Source organism: Solanum dulcamara, chromosome 3 (genome assembly GCF_947179165.1).
Source record: "Solanum dulcamara chromosome 3, daSolDulc1.2, whole genome shotgun sequence".
Taxonomy (NCBI): domain Eukaryota; kingdom Viridiplantae; phylum Streptophyta; class Magnoliopsida; order Solanales; family Solanaceae; genus Solanum; species Solanum dulcamara.
In genome coordinates, this window is record NC_077239.1 from 24,937,637 (window position 1) to 24,947,139 (window position 9,503).

Below are 9,503 nucleotides of genomic sequence, written 5' to 3' on the forward strand. Positions count from 1 at the left end.
TTCATAAAATCACAACCACACGGAAAGGAGCACAACATGGCTGCACATGGCAGCAATTATACCCATTTTTAACCACGTTTCCATCCCTTCAAAATATACAAACCAACTTCAAATACAACACCATAATAACAACAACACCAACCAAACTTTAATTTATTAGAATAACTTCAAAACAACCACTACACGATTTTCAAAACCCTTTAACAGTAACGTGCATAATTTTATGTTTTCAGTCCATATTTACACATCCATAACCTATTTAAACCCTTACTCAAATATGTGAAAAGGGAATCAAGTCGTACCTTAACAAACGAGCTTCTAAAGCTTGTTGAAAGCTGTAGGTTCACGTTGAACCTCCTTATTGCCCTAATGATGAATCCCACGTATCTAGTCACATTTCAATCGGTCGAGATTACCTTAGAGAATTCATTTATGGAGCAAGATTCGAAGCTCCACCTTGCCTTAGCCATGGCTGAACTTGCCATTGCCTTAAACTCTCCTTGTTTTCTCTATTTTTCTCTAAGGCTAAGGTTAAGAAAGAGATGAACAAATGAAGTTCCTAGTCATTATTTAGGCATATATACCCTTTTCTTAAAGTGACACGTGTCAGCCCCTAATGGTAACACATATCCAACCCTAAGGATAACAAGTGTCCAGCTCATATAGGTCCATCCCCTCTATGCTCCAACCAGCTGCTACCATGTTTCTTAGTGGGTCCCACTTTCTAAGTAGGTGCATCACCTACTTCCCTTTTTTCATAGGTTCGTAATCTTGTTTTACTTTAAGAACACATATAATCCTTGCTATCTAAGCTCAATATGTACTCACGTAGCTTGATTATATACGACATCCAAATTGGTATCTTATACAAGTAGGTTGTGTACCATGAGTCATTATTCGGCCTCCAACCCCTTTTAAATCATTCCAAACCTATTTCCAACCACCACTAATCACATAGAGCTAGTTTATGCAAAATATGGGGCTTCACACCCTCCCTTCTTTTGACTTATTTGATAACATCATGAATAATATGGATCACATGATAACTTTAGAGAAACTAGGTAACATTAGAGAAGCTAAATAAATGTTCCCATGAACCAAGAGTGCGGGGTATAATATCCTTCCTTCATTTATAACATTCATCCTCGAATGTTAATTTATCTCATAAGGTCTCACAAGTGTTTCAATAAATCTCTGTAGTAGTAGTTGTCATCCATAATCCACAATACATTGATGGAAGCCATGTTCTTCATTCGCAACCTTCTAATCCGTCGATCCAAGATGGGGATAGGTTGCTTCTCATAGGATAACTCCTTTGTCACGTGGATCTCATCCATGAAAGATATTCTAGAAGGGTCACCTATACATTTACGGAGTATTGACACGTTTAAAACTAGAACTGCTTCCAAATCAGATGGTAGGTCCAACTGATAGGCAACTTTGCCTACCCTATAAACGATCTGATTAGGGGCAATGTACCTAGGTCTAAGTTTTCCTTTCTTTTTGAATCTCATTACGCCTTTCATTGCTGACGTTTTCAAGAACACTCCATCCCCAACTTCAAACTCTAAATGTCAACGTCACTTATTTGCATATGACTTTTGTCGACTCTGGGCTGCTAATAGTTTCTCTTGAATAAGCTTCACTTTCTCAATAGCTTGCTGAATCATGTCTAGGCCTATTAGTTTAGTCTCACTAACCTTAAACCAATAAATAGGTGATCTGCCCTTTCTGCCATACGAAGCTTCATACGGTGCTATTTGGATACTAGAGTGATGGCTATTATTTTAAACAAACTCAATAAGTGATAAGTGATCACTCCAGCTACCTCTATCCGATATAATAGATATGGGGATCCCCTGAATATATATCCTCGCATCGTCCTCGGCTGAGCAGGTAGTCCTAATTAGACGAAAATGGGCTGATTTTGTCAGCCTATCTACAATAACCCATATGGAATCATACTTTCATGGAGTGTGAGATAGTCTTGTAATGAAGTCCATATTCTGGAATCTTCAGCCTCATATATTTCCTTTTGATTTCTTTCAAACACTTTAACTGTCATTTTACTTTTTATCTCTTAATCTCAATCCTTAGGGTTGGCTATCAAGTAACGCTGGAGTTTCCCCCATATAATAACTTTACATAGCTGTTTTGTGCTCTTTCTATCACCAACTGGTATAATTTTGAAGAAATTTGACATATAAATTCACCATCTCTTAGTAACTAACTAGTTCTGATCGTCTTGCTTAAACCATTTTATAGTTCCCTTAACCCATGTCTTTTCTTTGTCTTTGATTCAGACTCATCTATTGCCCTTTTTTCTCCGATTTTGCTCTTAATTTTCTGTTAGGCGTTATATTGCAATCTTTACAAGAATATGCGAGGGTTCTCAACTTAGCCCAAGAAATACCTTAGTGTAATCTCGATAATCTTTATGCTTTACCTTGCCTTCTTCTCTCTTATCATACAATCAATATCGGGATAGATGTTTTATCCAACCATAGCCATGTCCTATTTTCCCTTGGTACTAATTCTATTTCGGTAATTTGGCTTAACCCATCTTGCATCTATTTGTAGCATACCCAAAATATCATAACTGCATTGTCATTAGTGAACCCTTACTCCTCTAATCATGTACTAACTCATGTGGTCTTACGCTTAACATACAAATGTTCGTAGGTTGCATAACTATTCTTGAACAATTTGTATAAGGTATATTTAATCTTAGACATAGTCCTTCTGTCTCCTGGTTCATTCTATTTTACATATCTCATTCATAATAAAACTTGCTCGTCCTATTTTTTCATTCTTCTTTCTCTTCCTTTATTCACTTTTTGATCTTCTCATCTCCTACCATAGGAGATTTTCTATTCCTTCTCCTTAATTACTTATAAATCGCAATATCATTAGCAAAAAACTCTATAGCCAACATCTTGGCCTTTAATCCAGCATAGAATCGCTATCCCTCATAATATCTCTTAGTTATTTGATATCATTTTCTTGTCATACTCTCTCTTTTTATACACACCCACCTTCTAACGTCATGTCATTTAAGGCCTCTAGAAAAACTTCTTGACGCTGCCTCAAATACCATCCTGACTTTTTTCCATTTATTGCTGGGTTTCAACTGTTACTAACTTATTTCAGCAAGGTATCTTATTTGGAGTTTCAGCATCCATATCAAATATATTGTAGTGTCAATTGCCTCCATCTCACCCTTGCATTTTTCTCACCCGCTTCCCCCCTTAAGGGGGTACTTATACCATTATCCATTTATACTTTGCTCTATGTCCCTATTTCAAATCTCAAATTTATCCAATCTCTTTTTCCAATCCACTTGGTACTGTACCATATTCATATCTTTCTTTATAATTTATAATCTGATTATCCACGTATGAAACCTTGACTAAATCATGAAGAGATGAGAATCTTGCCATATATAATGCAAAATTTCATCTGATAATCTGTACTCGAGTAATGCGACCAATGTAACAACTCATCCAAGGTCACATTACACTCATTCCCATCAATAATTAATTAGTACTTCTAGTCGTTCCAATCCCACTTAGGCAGCACTTATATTCCGATGATAAGTGTCCAAAGTTCTCTTGAAATAGTATATTTACCCCAGCCTATATCATCTATTTCTTTCTGATGAATTTATACTGCACCATTTGTTTCTCAAGCCTACCGTCTTTGTCCCTTATCATTTCTCCCCAGTTGTGTCCATTTTTTCTTCTGCACACGAGGAATCTTATGCTACCCATGTATCATTCGGAACACCTTACTTCCTCATAATTGTTTTTTTTCTCCAAAACATATTTTGTTCATCCATCTTTATTCGTATCATACCAGTCATTTCCTAGCACTCATTCTACCTTGTTGCTCATCTTTCTACAACTTGGTCTTTCGCAACTCTTTCACTTTTAACATTTGTATCCTCAGCTACACATGTCATAACTTATTGCTACACTGTTATCTCGCTTTCTCCCTATTTCCTCCTTTCAGTTACTTTTTATTTCCTTGTGCTCGCTATCATTTCCGTTATCATATAACCTTTATTCGAAACTTTCCCTACAGAACTTGATAAGTCTTTTTTATTTGTTCTATATATTGCTTTTCCGTTTCACACTTACCTTTATATTCTTATCACATGGACCACGTCATATCTTTGGCCACTTTCTCACTAGGCTTTACTTATTTCCATACCAATCCTCATTATATTCACATTATATCATGTTCATATTCCACCCCATAATATAACACTTCTTAACCTTTTTTACGATTCTTACTATAGGTTAATTACACTCGGTTACATAAGCGTACTTAACTGTTTACCATTTTTAGTCAGTCTTATCCTTAATATCTCACAAGTTTTCTTATTAATACTTCATATCCGTCACAAATCTTTTTCACCTATACTCTTGTCTTAATCACACTATAACTTCTTTTAACTATAACTCATCACTATTTATCCCTATTTATCAATTCAGTCAGTGCCTTAATATATCACTCTATCAAGATCTATCAGTCTTCTCTAAATCATCTCTTAGTATCACACGTCTTTTCCAAATTCTTTTTACCATACCAGTATCGACCTCCTCGTTACTATTACCATCAATTTAACAATTAACTTATTTCTCAAGGTCATCCATACTTGTAGTTTAGTCACATCTTCTTATTACTATGGGCACGACCTTTCAAGGCATATTACGACCCTGTATGTCAATCTCTTTGTATTTCTAGGAAAATTTTGGCAGAGTTTCCTCTATATTTCTTACTATCTCAAAACCTGCATGCATGAAATACCAACAATGCCTTATAGTGCTGACATATATGTACCATATCATAACACATCCACACAGGGCTCCCAATATCAACAATGGTATGAACATGATGAACTTACCTCGTATAATCAACTCAAACAGCACCTGTTACATTTTCCAATTTACTTTTCTTTCGATCTTCAACCTCATATTTCAATCATACTTCAACACCTTATCCGACATATATCTTTCATACCATTTCTTACCTGCGTACTTTGTAACTTCCAACATCATCAATCACTTTCTTCTATAGGTATCATTTTTTTGCTGTAACCAAAGGTTAGTATAAGGAAACTCATTTCCTATAGCTCGGCTCTATCGCACTATCTTAGATATGAAAAAAAGGTAGCATCCAAACTGTCCTGTATCCTCCTGGTTATAGATGTGCTACACAACACAGTGATAAACAAGACTCTACAAGACACGGTCTATAGATACTCTGAGGATGAACTGGTCTGATATAACTTTTTTCACGACCCAACCCCGTAGGTGTGACTAGGGTCCTATTGGACCCCTGTATTCTTACCTATCAGATGTAGTCAAACCGAACTACGAATAATATGACAACATATATAAGAATCCCAATGGGTCATAATATTTTCATACACATATAACCCCTTTCATTTGTCTCCTGAGGTGTTACCACTAATGATATTGTAAAAAGACACGCAAGCCGACAAGGATGTCATTATATATTAATATTCACACTCTATCATATAGACACAGCTGAACAAAACTTACATACAACCCACACATATATGTCTATAGACCTCTAAGATTGTCAACGGTATCATATGGCGGGCCAGGGCCCCTGCCATACCCCTGAATAAATGAATATATACATCAACAAATCAATACCAACAGTTTAGGCTCCGGTACAATGGAGCACTCCAAAATAGCTGAGTGGGAAGTCCTAAGCTAGCGGATCTCCAAAAAATGTGTCTGTACCTACTGGCATAAAATGCAGTCCCCGCAAAAAAGGGGGTCAATACGATATATGTACTGAGTATATATAGCATAACATATCATAAATGAGATCACATCTACAGCTAGGATGCAGGAGACAAGTATAATAATTTAGAAATCATTGTACCTGCATCTTATGAAGTGAAGTCATGCATATTATCATCATATAACATTTTTTTTGGGACTCGGTATTTTAATTATACCATGATATCATATATATATATATACCATACCCGGCCCTCTAGTGAGGGGTTCAGTGAATAGAATAGGGTACACTTATACCGTACCCATCCTATTATGGGACTCGGTACCGTAACTATATCATTGCATCATCATATCACCATATACATATATCATATCATACCCCGCCCTCTAGTGTGGGATGCGGTGAAGATGTAGTGAAGTTGTGCATGATAACATACCCGACCTATTATGTGACTCGGTGCCATAACCATGTTAGTACCTCATCATATCATCATATAAATATATCATACTTGGCTCGAGACTCAGTCAAAGATGGTTACGGTATGCACGAGCAGAGCAATGCATAACCATATGCAAATTAAATCATCATCTGAGACTCAATAGAATAGTCAACTAAATCATCATCTGAAGACCAGGGTAGTAATCGTCTCAAGTACCCTTTACATGTCATTAGGGATCATATCAACTAGAGCCTCAGGATTCATTGACATGTATCAGGATAATGCTAAACAGCTTATGGAATAAGAGACATTTATCATCGTAGAGTCTTTAGGAATAGGATCTTATACATCCAATTACTATTCAATATATAGAAGGCTCGAGGGTAGTAGCTCAACTACTTTAAGAGCCTTAACATTCAGAGGTGAATAAGGATCATGAACTATGTTCAAACTTATGAATGGAATTACCCTTAAAGCTCATATTACATATTGCTTATATCTAAGATATGCCAAAAGAAAAGAAGGGATAGGCTTTACATACTTACCTCTTTCTATCATATAGAAGACTTGAGATGCAATAACTCAATTATTGTAGGAGTTCTAACATCAAGAAGTGGATAAGAGTCATGAATCATACTCTGAGCTTTATGAATGGAGTTACCCCCATAGCTCGTATCATATATTACTTATGTCTAAGACATGCCAAGAGAAAACAAAGATAGCTTTACATACCTGTTATAGATCAACCGTAACCAAGCTTGCCTCGTTACCTCTTTAACCTATTTAACACGAAAGTAACACGATTATGAATAACCTTTAACTTTCCATATTCTAAATCTATAACCAATTACCTATAGAAATTATTTCCTCATTCACACTTCTCGACTAGTATATTAATTAGTTAAGAAGTTGATGAAAATCAGGCAGCATTTTCCCTATAACTCACCCTATCCAATTAACCTCCGATTAGCACAGCCATATCAACAACAAAAACCACCATCCATATACACTGCCACTACCACAACACTATTCAATACATGCTCCAAATAGCTCACTCAAAACCACGACCTTAAAATATTATTTTCGGTCTTTATTTCATAAAATTACAACCACACAGAAAGGAGCATAACATGGCTGCACACGGCATCACTTATACCCATTTTTAACCACGTTTCCATCCCTTCAACATATACAAACCACCTTTAAATACAACAACATAATAACAACAACAACAACCAAACTTTAATTCACTAGAATAACTTCAAAACAACCCCGACAGGATTTTCAATACCTTTCAATAGTAACATGCCTAATTTTATATTTTCAGTCTATATTTACACATCCATAACCTGTTTAAACCCTTACTCAAACATGTGAAAAGGGAATCAAGCAGTACTTTAATAAATGAGCTTCCAAAGCTTGCTAAAAGTCGTAGGTTCACTTTGAACCTCCTTACTACCCCAATGATAAATACCACATAGCTAATCACCTTCCAATGGGTCGAGATTACCTTATAAAATTAATTTACAGAGCAAGACTCGAATCTCCACCTTGCTTTAGCCATGGCTGAACTAAGGGTGATACGTTTCCAGCCTCTACACGTGTCCAACCCTTAGGGTGAAATGTGTCCAGCTCCTATAGGTCCATCCCCTCCATGCTCCAACCAGCTGCTGCCATGTGGCTTGGTGGGGCCCACTTTCTAAGTAGGTGCATCACCTACTTCCCCTTTTTCGTAGGTTCGTAATATCGTTTTTACTTTAAGAACACATATAATCCTTTCTACCTAAGCTCGACATATACTCACATAGCTCGATTATATATGACATCCAAATTGGTAGCTTATACAAGTAGGTTGTTTACCATGACTCATTATTCGGCCTCCAACCCTTTTTAAATCATTCCAAACCTATTTCCAACCACCACTAATCACATAGAGCTAGTTTATGCAAAATATGGGGCTTCACACCCTCCCTTCCTTACACTTATTTGATAACGTCATGAATAACATGGATCACATGATAAATTTAGAGAAACTAGGTAACTTTAGAGAAGCTAAATAAATATTCCCATGTACCAAAAGTGCGGGGTATAACACATTCCATTACCCTCATATATTCTAGTGTTGATGTTAATAATTTAAAAGTTGAATTGAATAGAACCATCCTAGTTTTACTATGTTCTCAATGAAGATTGCATTAAATGCTCTGACTCCAAAATAAATATTTATGAAAGCAAATGTATATGATCAAAAGGAGTCTTACGAAATGAAAGAATGATAAAATGATTTATTTTCACTTGTGAAAGCCAATTCTCATTTATGTGAATCAAAGAAAGGTTCTTAATGAGCTATTTCATTGAATGGTATTTTGATGATCTAAAGCTATGAAAATGAATATGTTCTTATGTTATTAAACTATTCAGTGGGATTGACTTAGCACCAAATTGGGCATTGAGATGGGATTCGATAATGGAATTCTAGTAGAAACCCCTTGTCTCATTAACTATGTACCTACAAAGGAGCCCTTGTAGGCTTAGGCTAGTGGATCCACAAATAGTTCTAATTGATAAAGAAATGAATGAAGTTGATGAAGTTCTACCCGGCAAGTAGTCTCTCCTTGCCAATGTAGGGGGTTATGTTTGATTTTATGTAATAGCTCATATGGTCTTAAATATCGGTTCATTTCCCCACAAAAAAAATTTTTCAAGTATTATTCATATTGATTGCTTATGCATGCATCTACTTACGTACTTTATCTCATAATGCTTTAATATTTCATCGAATTGTATGCCTACATACTTAGTACATTCAAAGTAGTAATGCATACTCTTCTGCCTACATGATATCACTATGTAGGGACCGGTATGTCTCCACATTCACCTCTGGTGGCTAGCTGATTCATTGAAGGCTACTTATTTGGTGAATTCCCATGTTTCAGAAATAATATTCCTTTCTTGTCTAGCTTTTATTATGTAAAGACTTTTAAATACCTTTCATGGTACTTATTTTTATATCATTGAGAGTGAGCTAGGAATATGTCTTAGCCCCCGCCAAGTCTAAGGATGTAAAGGTATTGTTGGACCAATGTATATGATGATTTGAGGTTGTTATTGACTCTTATTCTATGTTGTTTCCCTTAGTCTCATTTCCCTTTTCATTTCTGCTATTGTTTATTGTCATTACCTATGAAAAACTAATTGAATGCTAAGAGGCTTGGGTGAGGTACCTCTGGGTTTGTTACTCGCCGTGTCACATCTAGGCCCTAGGCTTGGATCTTGACAAACT